Below are 19737 nucleotides of genomic sequence, written 5' to 3' on the forward strand. Positions count from 1 at the left end.
AGATTAAATCTTATGGTTTCTTATGGCTTTGAAACTCAATGCTGCTGATTTGAGGCTGCGCCAAAGCTGACTAAAACACATTACTTACTCACTTGCCAAGTGATCTATACTGGTAGAGATCAATAGATTATCTTGATAATAAATAATTTTTCTTTATGCTTCAGGTTGTCTAAGCTATTCTATTGGTCACCAATTCTGGACACGGAACATTGCTGAGCTCAGTTTGATAAACCCCATCGAGATCTCACAGCTGGACAGGTCAGGCTGTCTGTCTGTCCTCAGCCAGTTTCTTTTTTTGTCCATACATTTCATGGACTTCTCTTTTTAGATTTTGACCACATCGGGCATGCTGTGACCTTTGGGGTTTTCATACTGTTTTCTGGAATGATTACCTTTCATATCATACAGCTGGTTCCTCTTCATTTTTCTATCTGCTTAAACATTTTTTTCAGAGATGCCTTTCCCGACCAGCCTGCTGACTGCAACTCAGCTGAACTCACCGTTTTCATTGTTATCTCTATCTGAAAGCAACATATGTGTGTGTCTGCATGTTTACCACTGCATATGTGTTCTAGAAAATACAACCTCCCTGCTTGTCTCTGCGGCTCCGACTACCACCAGCAGTGGTAAGGACTGAACGCCTGTCCCTGCAGCTTCACCGAGAGTAGTGCCAAATACAGTCTTGAGTTCTTTGAGTCAGAAATTACTGATGCCTGATAATAAAAGCGCGTGATCAGTTCCTATTTTAATGTATAGTTCTCCATGCCATATATACATGTTGGGATTTTAATTAGCGACATTGTGCCAGCTCCTTCTGCAGGGAAGCCAATTTGCATTCTGTGCCCCCTGACCTCTAGCTGACCTCTAGCTGGCTCCCGCTTCTGCCGGGATGAGCTCTTCCATTACGTGTAACGTGCTATCTTGGCCATTTCTTTCGATTCCCAGCAGAAAGCAGAGATCAAACTGTACTTCCCACGCTCTGTTGGTCCTTTTCTAGAGCATTGCATTGGGAGTACAGCATTCATACTTGGCTAAGGGCCTTCAGTATAGTAAGTAAAGTTCTCAGCTGTCATGTTCATTCCCATGCATGACTGGTTTTTGATGGGAATTTCTGGACAAAAGTTATCTATTAAATGTCAGAAGACTCTTCATAGCCAGGGATTTTTGTCTGCAATTGTGCCCTTATTACCAACACGTACTGAGGGCACCATCTAGGAAGTCAGCTGCAGGGTCTTCAGTACAAACCTTATGCACACGGCTTAGGGGTGCGTCCCCTCTTTTGAGGAGAGTCTGTCTGGTCTAGCCTCACATGTTCAGTCACATGGATAAGGTAGCTTTCAGCTTCCTACACGTGTATGGCTGTTGCATGTCTCTCTAATACACTGGTTTCAAACTGTGAGTTGTGACCCTTTGGGAAATCCTCTACTTCCAGATTTATAGCAGTAACAAAATTACAGTTATGAAGCAGCAATAAAAATAATTTTATGGCTGGGGGTCACTCCAGTAGGAGGAACTGTATTAAAAGGTTGCAGCGTTAGGGAAGTTGAGAAGCACTGAGAGTCTAATCACTGTTTTCACTGTTTTTCTTTTCTGTCAAGCATAGACAAATTAATAGTATTTAATAGTATTATCAAAATCAGCCACATTTGTATCTTATGAAGCATGCATAACTCAGTGCCTTTGTCCAGAATAGGTCCCCAATAAGTAAGCTACCTTTAGCTTCCCTTGCTGACTTAATACAACCTTACACGCTTACAGGAAAAATCTGCATGTTATTACACTCAAAGCGGTTGGTTCCGATAACAATTTACAATTTATTTGAAATGAACAGAGAATATGAGAAACCATCAGATTTCTGCACGTGTAGATTCTTTAAAGATGCTGAACTAAAAATTACCTTTCTTTATTTTCTGACTTGCATGGCAGGTATGTGGAAGTAAACTTGTAGGACTTGGTTCCCTATTTCCACCTGTGGGTCCCAGGGGTCAAGAGTAGTTTCAGTCTTAACCACTGAGCGACCTTGTCAGCCCTCTACACACTGAGCTTTTGAAGGCAGGGTGTAGTCCTGTCCTGGTGAAGAGGCGCAGGCTGACACTATTGTGTGACACAGAAGACACAGGGTCCTAGCTAGGCCGTGCAGCTGTAATGGAGATCGGACCTGAGCCAAGCTCTAGCTCCAGCCAATAGCCCGGTTCCCAGCACCTACACTTCCACAGTTTCTGCGCACTCTCTGGGACACGAAACTGCGAGATCACACTGAACTGAAGTGTGGTGAGGGTCTACATTCCCCAAGCCTTCCCAAGGGACATACTTCCCCAGCAAGGTTACACTGCCCTAACAGGACCACCAACAGGAGCCCAAGTGTTCAACTGTGCGAGCCCATGAGAGACTCAAGCCACTAGGCACAGAGGAGTTTCATCTCCTCCAACCGTGAGCCAGAGCAAACCCTTCATCCCTCAAGTTACTTTGCGTGGGACATTTGGTAGCAGCAACAAGAAAAGTAGCCAATACTGATAGTGACCACATAATGAACAGCTGGTTACCTTTGCAGTTTGTGTCCTCTCTCCATGGATGGGACATCGAAGCTCTTCAGGCCCAACCCTGGATCTTTTCCTTACTTAGCTCTCTACCACCTACTTCTCTGTGTGATTTACAACCATGGCTTTAATTCCCGTCATTTTGCCTTGACTCTGAGACGGACACCCGCCTGAGGGCTCTGTGTCCAGCTTGCACCTGAGCGTCTCCTGGGGTCTTCCAGGCTGGGTTCTCCACCAGAATCCTAAGTTACCTCAGCTCTGCCTCCTGGATTACCCTCCCATCCAATCCATCTTCAAGCCTCTCAATGTCACCATTTTGTACATTACTTGAAAGTCAGTTTCTTCAGCTTACTGTGCATTCCCAGGGCTGAAGGAGCCTACTGGTTCCTGCATTCATACTGCTGCCCCCAATCTCAGACAGACAGACAGACAGACAGACAGACAGACAGACAGACAGATATCTTTAAATGGAAAGTTTGATCACACCACAGCTTAGGGCCTTTAATGTTTTGCCACCACTCCAGAGATAAAGCAAAGGAAATCAAACGCAGCCCCGTTGCTTCCTGAAAGCCTCGCCTTTTGCACACCTCCCTTCCATCACCCTGTTCGCTCCCACCACTTCCTGTGTCTCCGGGACTTCGTCAGCACACACTGGCTTTCCCCAGTTCAGATCCACATTGCATCATAGCAGGGGTTGGAATCTACATTAAAGGTCACTGCCAATAGCTTCTGTGTTTCCGTCTTTCACAACACCATGTTTTCTTACGTCTACACATGTGGGACACAGATAGAAGGTGTGGCACCCCTACCAGGAGACCAAGCCCAAGTTAGGAGACCCTGGAGCCTCACCTCCTGTCATATGTGGCCAATCTTGTTGACTGTGGGGCCTTTGTTTGGGTTTAGTTTTAGTTTCTGTTTGCACAATTTCTCAGAAAGTAGGGGGTTAGGATAGAGTCAATTTCCCCAAAAGGTTGGTGAGCAAGAGACAATCATTCTTAGAACTCGAAAGTCCAAATATCACAGAGCCAACAGAACAGTTCAGTTAAAACCACCTAAGATTCCATGCATCTGTAAGTGTGCAGTGTGTGCAAGTCTGTGCCAATGTTGGTGGCTCTGCACCAATGCTCTCTGCCTTATTTCCTTAAGGCAGAGTCTGCCTTTGAACCTGAAGCAAGGCTGGAGGCCAGAAAAACTCAGCAATCCCCCTGCCTCTTCTCTTTGCAGTCCTGGGCTCACAAGTATCCATGGCCGTGCATGGTTCTTTACGTGGGTGCTGGGATCCAAACTCACGTTTTCATGTTCACACAGCAAGAGCTTTCTGCCCCTTTCCTTCATTTTATAGCAGATTATAAGGGGACAGTGACGGTCACAGCTTCACCATAGAACCAGTGTAACAGGGCTGAAGGGGGCACAGAGGGAAGTGAGAACTTGACCCAAGCCCAGTGTCCTGAGCCGCTCACTGGCTCACTCACTCACGCATTCACACCCTCACATACTCATGCACACACTCCCACATTCACTCAGATTCACTGTCACACTCACCCATGTGTTGCGGCAAATATTAGAAAATGGAATCACCAACCCTCATCGCTGGCACCGTAGGGTCGCATGGCATCTGTGGGGTATTTTCATCTGTGAGCCAAACTTGACAGACTCTCTGGCCCGGAGCTTTCGAAACCTCTCCACCCAACTTGCCGAGTTCCCGTGGCGGGTCGCTGCCACACCAGCCCCACACATCCCAATTCCGTGGCGGGATTGGTGTGTCCTGCCACTGTATCTTTCTCTGGAGCTCAGTTTAGTCACCACGTGAAGGAAAACACCACACAATAAACTCAGAGCCAATCAATAATAGAAACTGCCCACCTATATCAGACAAATCGTCCTGTAATAATACATCCCTTATATTCATAGCTACCTGTGGCTAATTAAAGCCACATGGGGGTAAATCATCCTCTTCCTCCTCCATCTTGGCTTCTTCTCTTTCTTCCCTATTTCTTCTGCCTTTCTAAAACTCTGTCTCTGCCTATCTTTTTCACTGGCCAATCACAGGCCTTGCCTTATCTTGTACCTATCTTCACCTGCATATAGACCTCAACACTCATGCACTAACACATTCACTTGCTCACTCACTCACACATTCATTCATTCACACACTCACATACTAATACACTCATTCATTCAGTCACATACACATACTTGCACACTCAGTTGCACACACATATACTCACATACTCCACTTACTCACTCACACACACACACTGACTCACACACTCATTTACTCAGTCACACACTCACTCACTCATACACTCACATACTCACACACCCACTCACACACCCATTCACACACTCACACACTCATATACATACTAACACACTCATCCACACACTCACACACTCACTCATACACTCACATACTCACATAATCATTTACACACTCGCTCACACACTCACAAGCTCACACACTCACTCAAAGACCCAACTTTGCATCCCTCACGCACCAACTCATGTTAGTGCGATGACCTTAGCTTTGTGCACTATGTCAGTGTTATTAAACATTTCCATAGATTTTCCTTTCTTAGTAATTCAAAATTTCAAAAATTAGTTAATTTTTGTTTTAAAACTATGAGTGTTTTAATAAATGGGTTCAATATGACAGAGAGATGGAGTGGCAGAGACTTTTACCCAGGGGAAGGACTCTCTGCTTGTGACAATCTCTAAGGTCTATTTAGATTAGAAAATGTGATTCTACAAATAGAAGTTCTTATTAATAAGCCAGGGTGTCACAGACTGGACAACAACCCCAGTGCCCAGCAGGTAACAGCAACAATGACGTAGCCAGTGAATAGTTAACCATGTTTCTCACTTTTGTTTAAAGACAAAACTCATTATATGTAGCATTTTTAACATTAAAAATCATAATGTGGAGGAGGAGGAAAAAAGAGAAAAGGAAAAGTAAGAGGAAGATGATGACTCAGATAATGCGATTTCCACACCACCTGTACTGGGCGCTGACTGGTGCAGAGGTGCATGTCTGGGATTCTAGTGCAGGAGAGTTGGATGTAGGAGGATCATGAATTCATGGTCAGCCCTGACTACACAGTGTGTTTAAGGCCAATCCAGACTATATGAAATCTGTCTCAGAGTGGGAGGGAGAAGGAAGAAGCAGAAGAGGAAGGGAGGGTGGACTCTGGAAACCGTTAAGGGACCCTGGAGGTCTAATCCCAGATACTTGCATAAAGAACTTACTGACCATTAGTGTGGCATCTGGAAATGTTTGCAGGGCTTACCAGGGTAAAATTTTCTTATCTTTGGCTCATCCATTTATATGCAACTTCTAGTTTTGTAAACACATGTCAAAAATATGGAATTCCCCTTAAGGATATATAAATAGATTTACCAAGCTTAGAATACGAAGCCCAGATGGCCTACCAGTATCAACAGAGGCACTTCCTTGCCAAGATGGATCTTACAAACCAGAGAATCGCTGTCAGGCTTGCAGAGCAGACAGAGCCGTACTGTTAGGTGCTTCACTCCATGGTCCATAAAACATTTAAAAAACAAACACTGGACGTTCAGAACAGAGGAGGCTATCACCAAGACACGGCTGACTGACCTGCAAGCCTCGCATTCACTGAGAAACAGCCGTAGAGGTAGAAGAGACCAGCGGCGTTTAAAATCAGATGCCAAACCCTCAGCACATCGCTGTGCTGTGTCGCTTTGAACATCTAACTCCAAGTCCATTTTCTTTCGGATACTTTGAGTTTCAGGGACCATGTCCTCGATGACCATATACTAACCATCAATGTGATGGACTAGCTACACAAACATGGCTGCCGAAATGTGGCTGTTGCCTAAGGAGGAACTGAGGTGGGGTCTAAGGCTTCAGTCTCCCCTGAGGCCTGGTGGAGTACACACTAAATTTCTTAATTACCCTGCTACAGGGACTCTACGAAGGGGACTCGGTGTTCAGTGCTTGGCAGAGTTGCCCACAAGAGGAAGACTTGGGCTCTCTAGCCTTCCTGGCACTTCCGAAGGTGGTGGCTTGGGTGAGCGAGGCTGGCGTCAGTGGCAGAGATCCCACATGTGGCATCTGTTTTAGGGGTTTAGAATGTTCATTGTCATTAAAGGCAGATCCCTTAATGACTTTGCCATAATTCTACAGTGTACATCCATGTGAGGCATGTACAGGGATGTGGATGTACATGTGTGTAGGAGAACCTATCTGTGCAAAGGCCAGAAGATAAAGTCAGGTCTTTTGTCTCTCTGCCTCATTCTCTTGAGGCAAGGTTTCTCACTGGACTAGGAGCTTGATACATTGGCTATCCAGAAGGCCAGCACACCACAGTGATCTGTCTCCAACCCACTTCCAGCACTGTGATCACAGGTGAACATGCAGTTACGCCATACTGTTTAAATGGTGCTGTGGAATCCAGACTTAGGTGCCTACAGTTGTATAGCAAATGCTCTACCCACCGAGACACACCTCTGGCCCTCTGCAAATGCTCTAGCCACGGAGACACACCCTGGCCTTCTCATCATTTTTGAATAACCTTTGATGCTTTATTCATTTTGAAACAGGTATTTCCCACCCACATCACTAATGAGATATTTTAGTTGCCAGACAAATGACCTCCACTCGATGCGATTCATAGGGTTTGTGTGCACTTTATGGATCAATCTGGACTGTGTGGGACGTAAGTGGTTTGATGAAAATACTTACACTAGTGAAATGAATCAATAAAGGTTTATTAAGAACCCATACTTTGAAATGGATTCTTACCCATTATGAGAGACTATTGTTTGGGAGATGAAATGCTGTATTTTATTGTTTACGGTTCTTCCCTTGTGTTGACCCTCTATGTGTGATGCACCATTGGCTCCGAGCTCTAGTAGACTCATCAAGCGACAGTGCCTGACCCTGAATTAGAGCTACACATGCACCCAGAGACAACCTTCCCCACATCTGCTATCGTGCTGGATTGGGAAGGCTGCGTGATGCTTAATAGAGGCTCCTTTGATATTTTAAAAAAGAGAGCAATTATCCATTTGAATGAAAATCTTACTTTTAATACACTCAAGAAAAGGTTAACAGCATTGAACAGGCACAGTTTTCCAGGTACTTTGGCACTTGGCACCTCATGTAGAAAAATGAAACTCTGTGTTCCTTTTTCTGCATAGGTTTGTGAGGTAGGTGGGTGAGCTCACAGCCACAAGTCTTCCCGGTATCCTCACTGTTATAAGCTTTATAAGCTCCTTCCAGTGAGAAACAACTGTTTATATTAATTCTGGGCTGGGCTTTTGATTCACTTCTACCCATGCGAAGCAGGGGGAGCCGCCGCATACCCATCTGAACCTCCCAGCAAGCCGTGCATGCTTCATGATTTATACCTGGATCCTTTTCTCTCTACAAAGCCCAGCTGCCACAATGCTTCCTCAGACCCAGTAAGCCTCTGGACTCAGAAAGACATTACTGACTGCAGGTTGGTGGTGGGCTCCTAATAATCCCTGGTGAGAACAGAGCTGCCCAGGTAAAAGCCAGCACAGCCTGGAAAGACCTGGAACCACAAGCTAAGGAAGTGGCTGTTAGCAAACTGCCAAGCTGTGGGGTGACTGGATACACAGTAAAAGCTAACAGAGACGGTGCTGACCTGTCTGTACTAAACACAGCCACTGTCACTTGTCCGTGTTCCACCAGCTGGTACGTGAAGCCCTCTCTCAGGTCATCACATCTGACATAGGGGTTCTTAGGTCATGTCACTGTCCTGACCCCAGAGCCCTTGGACAGTGCCCTTAGTGTCAGGGTAGAGGTGCCTCCTGGGTCATTTCTATGTCTAATGAGACTGCAATTTGGCAGTCTTGCTCTTGCTATTCTTAGCCACCTGAAATGAATTCCATGCCTTTGAAATCTGCTCAAATGTAGCTACATTTCAGGAATCTCATGATTTTCGAAGACAGATGACCTTTTCTATCCTCTGGGTGATGGTAAAGGAACACAATTGCCCACTCTTTCCTTTAACCTCGCCCTTCACTTGTGATATCTCAGTATCTTTTATCAAGAGAGGAAACCCGCTTTTCCACCATCTCAATACAGACTGACTGGTTGACTTGCTTTGGCCAAGAAACAGCAAAAGTGGCAAAGCGTCAGTTCTGGGAAGTCTGAGAAATCTTAAATTCTCGAGGAAACCTGATGCCCTTTCCAGCAAGACTACAACACCCTGCGAGGGAATCACAGAGCAGAGTTCTGTCAGCAAGTGTGTCTTAGCTGAAACCCAGGCATGGGAGAAGAACCCAGCTAAGACGAGCTAAGCCACACTAACCTGTATCACACAGAGAGGCCAGAAAACCTCTTCACAGGATCGAGTCAGACAAATGGCTGCCCTAAGCTTGCCCTGGGAGATAGATATGGGATTTCTATTTTACTTCTGGGATAAGAGATCATTTGTATTTTTGTGGCAGTTTTAAGCCTTAGTTTTGATTTGAGTTATCAATAAAATGAACAAATGAGAGAATGACAAAATAAACAATAAGATTTTTTTTTTTTTTTTTGTTCCGAACAAAACAGAACTCCAGATTTCTCCCTATAATGAGGGCTCTGGGGATTAAACTCAGAAAAGCCAAGAACTCTGGCTTTTTTATTCATCTTTCCTGGCTGCCAGTAAGTCCAACATTCGTTTGCGTGGGACCTGGTACTCAGCAGGTGCTGTACAACTGTGAGCTGCTACTGATCCTGTGCGGGGAAGTAAGGTGCCAAGCAGAACGAGGCAAAGCCAGCATCACCCAGGAGCCATGCTTGACGTGTCTGTCGGGACAACCTCTCTCTATGCCTGTTGGAAGGAGAGTGGGGGTAAGCCACAAGCTGCTCTGTTTGTTCATTCTCTTTGAAACTATGCTTCTCCCCATGGCTCAGTCTACCCAACCGCAAACAGCAGGAGCGTCCTGTGATGGAGGCCTATTGCCTCCCAAGGCAGTGGTCTCAGTATCAGCAGCACACTACAAACACCTGGGAACTCTGAATAAGCGCCTGTAGAGACTGGGTTAATTAGTTTTGGGGTACAGCTTGCATGTGGGGACACTAAGAACCTGTGGGTGATCTTACTGAGGAGTCAAAATGGAGAACAGCCTCTCCCAGATGGCCCCTCCCCCAGACGGCCCCTCCCCCAGACGGCCTCTCCCCCAGATGGCCCCTCACTCCTAGTCATTAACTTTCAAGGTAATTATAACAAAATGTTCTTAATATGCTTGTAATCAAAACTCAGTGCTGATGTACAGCAGCGAGGAAATAATTTCTTGTACTAGCAATGACTGGATCCCAAGGAACTAAAAAATAATTACTAGATGAGGAATGTCCCTATGATTAACTCTAAGCATAATGTGAACACTTGTCAGAATCCAAAATGTTCTAAAAGCCTTCAACATAAATGGGCATTCAAGATTTTATTGGCCTAAATTAAATAACACATAACAACACCTCAGACTGTATTAAATAACACGCCAGAGCTAATTATCACTTAAGTGTATAGTCTAAAGGCACATTAATCTAAACTCTTTCTCTGAAAATATACATTATTGTGTGAATAAAATCACTTTATCACAAACTAAGGTACAATGTGTTATTTCAGTGTGGTTTTAATTTCAGTTTCAAATTCAACATGGGGCTGCCAGAGAACATACTCTCATTTTCCTAGTGTGCAAATGACTCTCACATGGCACTAGTGTTATTTTCAAACTTATGATTATTTTTGGTCAAGAGTTCAAAAGTGTCAAAATTGTAAATAATCTTGTTATAGAGTATATAATATATAGGAATTACTTTAATGCCAACATTTCATACATAATAGATTCTGTGACTATATTTACAAATGTACTTTTAAGAAAATATTCAAAATCATAGGTTTCTCCAAAAGAAAGACCTGGTCGGACCTGACTTTGTAGACAGGTAAACAAGATCTGAGCTGTAGATCATGCTAACCAGTGTACCCACTCCAAGTGCCTGGACCTACCCCTGAATTTCTGAGCCTATATCTTCTCTCTGGGGTATCTGGAGGGCAAGGGCAAAATGTATTCTATTGCACACACAGACTCAGGCTGCAGGACTGGGGCTGGGCTCCAACCTTTTGTTTTGTCAACCTCTATGCGGTTCTGTTCTGGGCAGGATTTTAGTAAGGGGAGAAATGCCCACTGTCTACAGCAGTTCTTACAAATGGGCTTAGGTCAACTACATTAGGTCATTTACTGTGCCCATGTAACGTGTATCTGCCCTGGTTTTTCTAGGCCATCATTAGCATCTTATGTTCACATGCTATAATTAATAAACTAGTATCGATACACAGTTATTATTTAATTCATATTTTCTCAGCCTTTACCTAGTTGCTTTTGAAGACAACAGTCTCATTCTGTAGCCCTGGTTGGTCTTAGACTGGAAGCTGTCTTCCTGCTTCCACCTTGCAAATGCTGGGAGTTATGAGCCAGCACCCAGGGGTTCTGATGATTGCATTTTCATCCTAGGATCCCACCCAGGACGGTGTGTTACATTTAATTGTTGCATTCTTTTTTTCTTTCTTTGAGAGATGGGGAGGAGAGAGAGAGAAGGGCCAGGGAGTGGGAGGCACACATACTCTTAGAAGGCCAGCCACAGGGAAGGGGGGAGAGAGAAATGAACAGACATCAGGATTTTCTCCCTAGGATTCAGAGGGCATATTCCATAGTTACTGCTCTCCTGTTCTCTAGCATGAAGGAAAAGGGCATATGTTACTGAAATAATCTCAGGTTTTAATTATGAGAAATATGCTGTGCACAGGAGAAAGCTTAAGTTCAAAGGAATATGACATTTGGAAGGGCCTAGCACACGGTATCTGATTCTTACCCCAGATTTATTAATCCTAAAGAGCAAAGGACAGGACAGAATGCTAAAAATAACAGGCATTTCACAAACAACCATGAGAATATTGTATAATCTGCCATCACTGGCTTGGGGAAATTATTTTTTAAAACCCACAGTGATTCTCTGATCATTTTCCTGCCAATGTTTATGTGAAACATTTCCCAAACAAGGCTGATTCATCTTACTCCGGAGTGAATTGTTAGATCACAACAGAGGATGTTAAAGCATTTGCATCCCGTATAGAGATGCCAAGCATTCAATTCTGATTGAAGCTGCACTATAAATGGGTAACTCCAAAGGCCAAAAATGTCCTCTAGGTCGCCAAGCACAGCGCATCGACAGCTTTTTATCTAGTGCAGACGACTTGTTCTCTCAAAGTTTGAAAATAACAACCAGTTATGATTCCAAGAGATATTGTAGTTTTCATCAGTTAATGCAATGTAAGAGCTATGTCTCCGAATGGTCTGTCTGCTGCTCGCCTGTTCAGGGAATGCTTCTTTAGATATTTACTAAAGCTTTGTTAAACAGTGTTGTGGTCACAGGTGGGTTTTAAAATTAACATTGAGAAGAGCTACCCCCAAAACAAAACAAAACCACCAGAAACCAAACGAAACCATTGATTAGAGCCAACCAACCCTGGAAAACGATGAGTTCACTTTAAGTAGTTCTGAATGTTGGTAGTGATTTCTGAATGTAACAGTTGATGTAATTTTTATCTGCTGGGAAGGAAGAAATAGATAAAGGCAGAACTTCAAAACTGTAAGAGTGCCAAATAAGAATATTGCAACGACACCCATGGGAAACAAGGAAGGGAAGAATGATATTTTAATAGAAAGTAGAAATTCTTGAGAAATCTCCTTTATATGAAAGAACAATACATGGAACAATGTCACTGGCTTCTGACTGACAGTTTGGGAATGGTGTGGCTCTCTAGCATGCAGTGTGTAAAGAGAACACAAACAGTATGGGGATTTGCAGGGACATTTAAAGTTGGCGTTCATCTCAAGAGGTAATCCCCAGGGTCAGAAGGCTCCAGGAGGCCTACCATGGTGGGCGAGTGGTGTAGCCCTGCTTTGCAACACTGTCTTCTAGTAAAATGACCCTCTCAGTAGACTTCCAGATTTCCTTTGCAATTATCAGGGCCTCATGGCCGATTACTGTAGGTTTATGTTAAGGCAGTGCATGATTGGACAGTAGAGAGGTAGGTGGGGAAAGATCTAGGAAAGTGGAAGGGAGGCGGCAGAGATTGAGGGAGGAAGAGGATGGAAGCCAATGTATATGTTTCTCTCTGCGTATCTCTAGCTTGATGAGGTTGTTATGATTATTTCTAAGGGTTTAATTTATCTCATATATATGGGCAGTTTGTATCTTTGTCCATTGGTTTGAGAATTTAACATATAAACCTGTTTGATAAGTTAGTGGATATAGAGTCATATTTGTACTGAATGGTGGAGCAAAGCGAGTGAAAACAACATGCTGGGGAGGTCGTATCCACCCAGGACAGAGCAGCAGGGGCAGTGGAGTGAACCACACCTGAGTTCTTAGAGGTGGCATGGAGCACCAACTTAGAGATCCCTGCAGTGCCATATGGCCCCCTGGATGCTGGCACTAGCGTGGGATGAAAAGTTTTCTCTTTTAAATATTTGCCACAACAGGTGCTTACGAGGCTACCTGCTTTTAGTCAACTAATATGTATACAGTAGTAAAGCAACTGCACCTATGGAGTATAGGACTGGCAAGACTGGAGCTGGACCACCACAGCTGAGCAGAGGAGTACTTGCCTTACCTGAGTTCTGATGTACAAACAACAAAGAAGCACGCACCTGTGATTTCAGGGCTGGAGAGATGGTTCAGGGTTTAAGAACACTTGCTGCTCTTGCAGAGGACGCAGGTTCAATCCCAGCATCTAGTTAGGAGAAAAAGAACCACCTGTGATTTCAGTTCTAGGGCATGCGGCCCCTCATTTGGCTTCCCTGAAAACCAGGTGCACACGTCGGGCAGATATATGTGCAGGCAAAACACTCACATCCAGAAAATAAAAATAAATAATCTGACAAAGAGAATGACAAGGTTCCAATTGCAACAAATATAAACATTATTCCAACAGCTTTCCTGGACCTCATTAAAAGGATGGCTTACTTTGACTTGCAGGGTTATAGCTTTGTAACGTGGCTAGTCTGTACAACTTCTGAGCACATGACTGTAAGTACTAATGTGGTGACAGCAATGTTTCTTAAATTACTGTCAACAATCTACTATCCATTCTATGTATGAAGAAACCACTAATACTGAACACTACAGAAAGCTCAGATGGAAGTTTAAATGTTTACACAAATCCTAAGCATTAAGTGTGCTTGCTCACCTGAGTTTCTCTTTCAGCACATTCCTAAACACTCTGTCACACATTATTCTTGTCTTAAACATTTAGCTCATCATTTCATTTATCAAATATTGTAAAGACAGAAATGAAGTTTGAACCTTTACCACTATAAAATGTGTACAACTCCTGGGCATGTTGAGACCCAGTGACTTTCATGCTGCAGCTGCTAGGAAAAACTCATTGTTCTGGGCTGGGGTACGCTATAAGACGCTACATAAGGGTGAAGGGAAAGAAGATACGGGTCTTGAGGACGTAGGAAGGTGGAAAGTCAGGCTAGCAGGCTTTACCTCTGATGGCATTTACTGGGACTGCACCAGGGACCTGGGGCTTGCTATCACAAAGCCAATCAGGTTCCGTAGAACACCTCAGAGCTCAGACAAGCAAGACTCAGGATCCCATACACCAAGCAAGGCTGGCATGGCTCAAGAATGGGAACAATGTGCACACAGCTTCCTATGACTCACATCTACTGACACGTTTATCTTCTTGAAGCAGAACCCAAATTACTGCCTAAAAGATCATGGAAAATTCTGGTCTCGAAACAAGGAACAGTTGCTTCTCCCGGGAATGTCTAATTGCTTGGGTTTAGAACATCATTAATCACAAAGCAAGGAATGAACACAATTCCCTTTTTCAAACTGTTCATTAAAACACATTGAATACAATTTGGTTCTATTCCATGCAGCACAAAGGACCATGTAGAATTTAGCTCTGTACTAACAGCCCTCATCTTATTTCCTGTACCTCAGTTACTCTTCCGTGCTCTCTTTCCCCTGTGTTGTGAGTACGGTCCTTCTGGAACAGAGCAGGTTATCAACAGTCTCGAGTTTGTAAAGATGCAAAGACCTCGGAGACAATCCAGGTCTACCCGATGTATTTTACAGATGAGAAACCCCAGGTCCCAGTGGCTATCATTACAAAGTCTGGCTGGAAAGCAAAGATTCCAAAAGGAGTTTATCACTGCGTTAGCATATGGTTTGTCTCCACCCCATGACAGTCTCTTTTCTCTTCTGTTCCTAAAGATGGCACCATCTAAGAGATGCTGGTAACTGTTCTCCCCACCAGAAAGAATACAGGGTTAAGGACTCTCCTGTAGTTCATACCTCACTTTAGAGAGCCATAGGGAAATTATGAGAAGTCTCATAGCAGGTGGATACTCTCTAACTCATATCTGCAAAACATGTTTGATTACAAATTCAAAAATGGTTCTCTCTTCTCTTTTGGGGCCCTGGTTGGGGAGCCACACCTATTAAGATTCATTTGAACACACTTTGGGAGGATTTCAGTTAAGATGAGACCCCAGGAATCAGGTAGGGGACAGAAATGGCCACAGGTTATCTGCTGACACATCAGCCTCAGCTCAGGGTGCTCTTGAAGGTGGCATGTCACGCTGTAGAAAGGAGCCCAGTCTCTCAGTGAGAGGGCTCTGGGCCTGGTGGGCGTCCTCTGCAGGCATCTGTGGTACACTGTACCATGAGGGCCATGAAGGAAATGTGTGGAATTTTGCTTTTTAATGATCACTATCATGTGCCCACTTTATGCAGAAGAAGATTATAAATTATTTTTCTACAGAGGTAAACACAATCAGACAAAGGCAGTGTTTTTAAACACGATGATGTAACATACTGGGGATGACACTGTGGAGGTGACTGTATGTTTATAGACCCAGCTCAGCCACTGAAGTCCGTACATACTCTGAACTCCTGCTTTATCTCCAGTAAAACAGGCATCCTAAGAATCACAATAGGGGGGCTGGAGAGATGACTCAGTGGTTAAGAGCACTGACTGCTCTTCTAGAGGTCTTGAGTTCAATTCCCAGCAACCATGTGGTGGCTCACAACCATCTGTTATGAGATCTGATGCCCTCTTCTGGTGTGTCTGATGACAGCTGCAGTGTACTTATAGGTAATAAATAAATAAATAAATAATTTAGTTAAAAAAAAGGATCACAACAGGGTAGTTATGCAGATTGCCTCTCCCTTTCCAGGAGCCATGATGTGTCTGTTAAGCATGAAAACCCCACTTTGGGGTAGCTTCCCTTCATATGCATTTCTCTTCACAGTGGATAAGGATGACTTCTACCGATGTTCACACAAGACCCTTACTCTCTCCCTTCGGGACAGCTGCATCTAACCAGTTAATAAGAGTCCCGAGCTAGCTGCCTGTGAGCTCCTACCCCTGTCCCTTTTGATGAGCTGTGCTCAGGTGTGAAAAGCCAGGTATCAATGACAGTGACACTGGTTATGCCTGAAGTCCAATGGTACTGAGGGCTTCATATTCAAGAGAAACAAATGGGTTTATCTTGGATGCCAGAGTCAGTAATGGGCCAATGGGTCCTCTGCAGACATCCCTGCTACCCAAGCAGCACCTCCACAGAACTCTTGACACAGGCAGGAGAGGCTGGCCAGTCTCTCTCAGATGCCCTCATACAATGCCATCTTCTACATCTCGCCCTCAGCAGTCCTGCATATCTATATAAAGTTTTTCTATTAAAGACAGACGTAAATGCATCAACCGGAATAAAAACAGAGAGGAAGGTTGAAGAGCTTTAGTTATTTTCACTGCTGTCTGTTACTGAGCTGCAACCACTGTCATTCAATGCACTCCTCTATCTTCTGCCTAAGCCTGCCCACCATCATCCTTATCACCGTGGTTTGTAATTGTCAGGATAAAACACAGACCCTCACGCACGTGAGGTGCGTATCCTGCCCCCCTCTTACACAGCCCAGATTGTGGAGACTCCCCCTGAAGTTGGCATCTCTAAAGCTGTGAGCACTCTCGGTGTCCCTCGCACCATGGGTGGCACCTTCCCTGTGTCCCCTGCCACACACCGATTATTCTCTGCTATCTCAGATATTCGGTGTCTCTAATTTGGTGGCAGATAATTGTTCCCACGAGCTCCAAGCTCATACCACTGGCATTGACAGGCTGCTGATGTACAAGGGGCAACACTCGAGTCTGTCTGGAACACGCGGGAAGTCTTTCTGAATTTCTAAGACTGAAATGCTTGATGCTGCAGTTTAGATGGGCACCCCGCTCTCATAAGGACCTTTTATGTAATACATGCATAATGTAGTGTGAAGAAAGGAACCAAGGAAAACGTTTTCCCAAATTATAACTTGCATTTGGTAATGAGAAGCTATTAAAATGTATTTTAAAAAAGATCCTGAAGCTGATGTGGTTCTTAGAATTCAGCGGCTCCTACTGCTCTGCTCACTCCCATTCTGTATGCACGGCAGAGATCCCTGCCAAGACTATTACAGTGAGAGCAAACAATGTCCTCTCTGTCAGAGCCCAGAATGAATAGTATCACAAAATTCTCCTCTAATGTACAGCCCACACTTCCCCCAACCCTTCTGAGAACAGCCAGGGAGGGTGAGGACAGAAGCTGGCTCTCCCCCTGCCAATCTGAAACCGCTTTCCAGAACACCAAGGGTGGAAGAATGCCAGCCATGTGTGATCTAACCAGAGAAAGTGGACGAGAAGCTTTGAGATCTGGTTGTGTATTGTTTCATCCCCGTGGATGTCAATACACAGACAGTTCTGTAAGGGAAGGGAAGTGCTTTATCAGATAAAGTCTCAGGGCCTACCGAAAATAGCCCTTTGCTGCAAACTAAACGGCAAAGGAGGAATTCCACAGAAACGACCTCGCAGTTTGTGTTAGGTTCTGGGAGTTGAGTCACGAGTGCTGACGTTGACAATGGGCTCGCTGCTGCCTTTAAGTCTTCGTGCTTGGCAAGCTTACGATTCACAAAGGGGCAGCCTGGAGCTCTTCCTGTGGGTATGCAAGACAAGGCTGGCCCAATCCACTCGTGTCCTGAGGTCTGCCTATGTCTCCCCCTCAGCTCTTCTTTAGAGGAGGTACTAGGACATTATCTTCCAAAATGAGAAGTTTATAATGCATTTTGTATGAAGCATTGAAAGGCTAACTTAGTGTACATTTTCAGAAAGAAAAATTCAAAATAAAATCCAGAGATTTCTTAATTTTTTCCTCTTATTTCTTATGTCTTGGTGCAAAGCACAATGGTCCAGGGCCACCTTTATGACGTGTATAGAGCAGATGTTTTATTTGACCTCCAGTAAGAATCCCTCAACTATTTCACCATAAAGGAATGAATGCTATTTTCAGTCTAAACACAAGGTCTCTCTTCCCTCCCTCTTTTCCCACACACTTCCTGACCAGTCCCACGACCTCCCAGGGTGAGATGGTGTTCTCTTGGTGATACATTTACTGAGGCTGCAGACAGAAGCAACAGCCCCCTTTTTAATCTCTCCCCTTCACTCACACCCTTAGACTTCACGCTGCACTAGACCAGACCATCAGATCTCTGTGTGGCCCCACTGTCATCTGAACCGCTAGCCCTCCTTCCTACAGAGGCCATGTTTACCTTAGAGAAATAGTCCAAAAATTTGTCCAGAAAAATATTTCTAAGTTCTGTAAAATCTTCTGTTCAAGTTGTTAATATGCTGAGATTCTCTCTTCCTTCTTGGCCTGTAACCAAAAAGGAAGAAAGAATGTCTGGGGGCAGGGAATGCATGTGGACAGGCTGCGAAAGACACTTGCCAGCTCACTGTAAGAAACGCTGGCCCCGTGGAGCAGACACTGAACACCACATTCCTTTTGAAAGGGACAGAGGCTTTAACTCGCAAACCCGTGAAAGTTCTGGCAGCAGCCAAAACATACACATCCCTCTCCTCTGAACTAACAGCCACATTAGTATTGAATCTGATATAAATCTATTCACTTGTTTTTTCCTCAAAGTCTTTCTAGCTCGTGACAGATGAATCTGTAAGTTACTGTATTTCAATTAAAAGTTAAGTAAGTACTACTTGCATTTGAGATAAAAACTCAGTATTTATATGAAAAGAACATTCCTGCTTTTGGCATGGTAGGCCAGAACTCACTTCTGACATTTTCCCATAGAAAGGCGGCTGTGGTGGTGTGCTGTGACCATCAGGACCCAAGGGTATGCGGATATATCTGGTTCTCATTCCGCCGGCACCCTACTATGGAAATGAAGCCAACTGAAGGGAAGACAACCCCCTCATCTTCCCTGACTCACGAGCTCCCACATCCCACTGGCCCAGCCCTTCTCCCACCTCACATTCCTCTCTGCCCCAGTTCACATCCTACAACAAATCTCATCTGTACTGAAGACTTAGTGCATTTTAAAAATTGATATGTGTGAGAGCACACGTGTGCACGCACGTCTGTATGTCACGTGTGTGGGTGCCAGTGGAGGCTGGAAGAAGTCTTAGAGGCTCTGGAGCTGGAGTTAGAGGAGGTCTGAGGCACCAGACCTGGGCCTCTAGAACAACAAGCATCTTTATTAAGAAGCTGCCTCTCTAGCCCCTGAATACTTCTGGACACATGACACTGTGATGAGGATGGTGATGGGGGAGGATGAGTTTATTCATATTCTAATGAATATGAATAATGAATTATAGCTGCTGAGTAAGACCAGAACTTCTCAATTATTTTAGCAGACTGAGGTAAAAATTCTATTGTTTTGTTTTTTTAACATTCAATTGTGAGTAGAAGGCGAGCCATGCAGATGTATATTTATGGTTGCTCTTTGGATATGTCATAATTTTTGAGTGTTGTTTTTCTTTCTTTTCTTTTTTAAAAGATTTATTTATTTATTATATATAAGTACACTGTCACTATCTTCAGACACACTAGAAGAGAGCATCAGATCCCATTACAGATGGTTGTGAGCCACAATGTGGCTGCTGGTATTTGAACTCAGGACGTCTGGAAGAGCAGTCAGTGCTCTTCACCGCTGAGCCATGTCTCCAGTCCTGAGTGTTGCTTTCTTCTGCTGGAGACTCAGCATTTTACATTAAGATACAAGCATTCTTTCCCTGCCAGTTGTCAAGTGAGAATGGCTGCCTTTTGTTTGCAATGCACTCAGCTACACTGTTATCTTCTTATTTTT

The 19737-nt window shown here is 44.2% G+C and overlaps 1 protein-coding gene across 1 annotated transcript in view; it reads right to left on the reverse strand.

The window, feature by feature from the left end:
• PAG1 (phosphoprotein membrane anchor with glycosphingolipid microdomains 1) overlaps positions 1–13308 on the reverse strand; it is a gene marked incomplete at its 3' end in the record, with an annotated part of 39919 nt that extends 26611 nt beyond the window's left edge. The window contains exon 1 of the mRNA XM_080929258.1: positions 13242–13308. The remainder of the gene's footprint in view (positions 1–13241) is intronic.
• Positions 13309–19737: the final 6429 nt, after the last annotated feature.

This window comes from Micromys minutus (genome assembly GCF_963924665.1).
Source record: "Micromys minutus genome assembly, chromosome: 15".
In the NCBI taxonomy this organism is placed as follows: domain Eukaryota; kingdom Metazoa; phylum Chordata; class Mammalia; order Rodentia; family Muridae; genus Micromys; species Micromys minutus.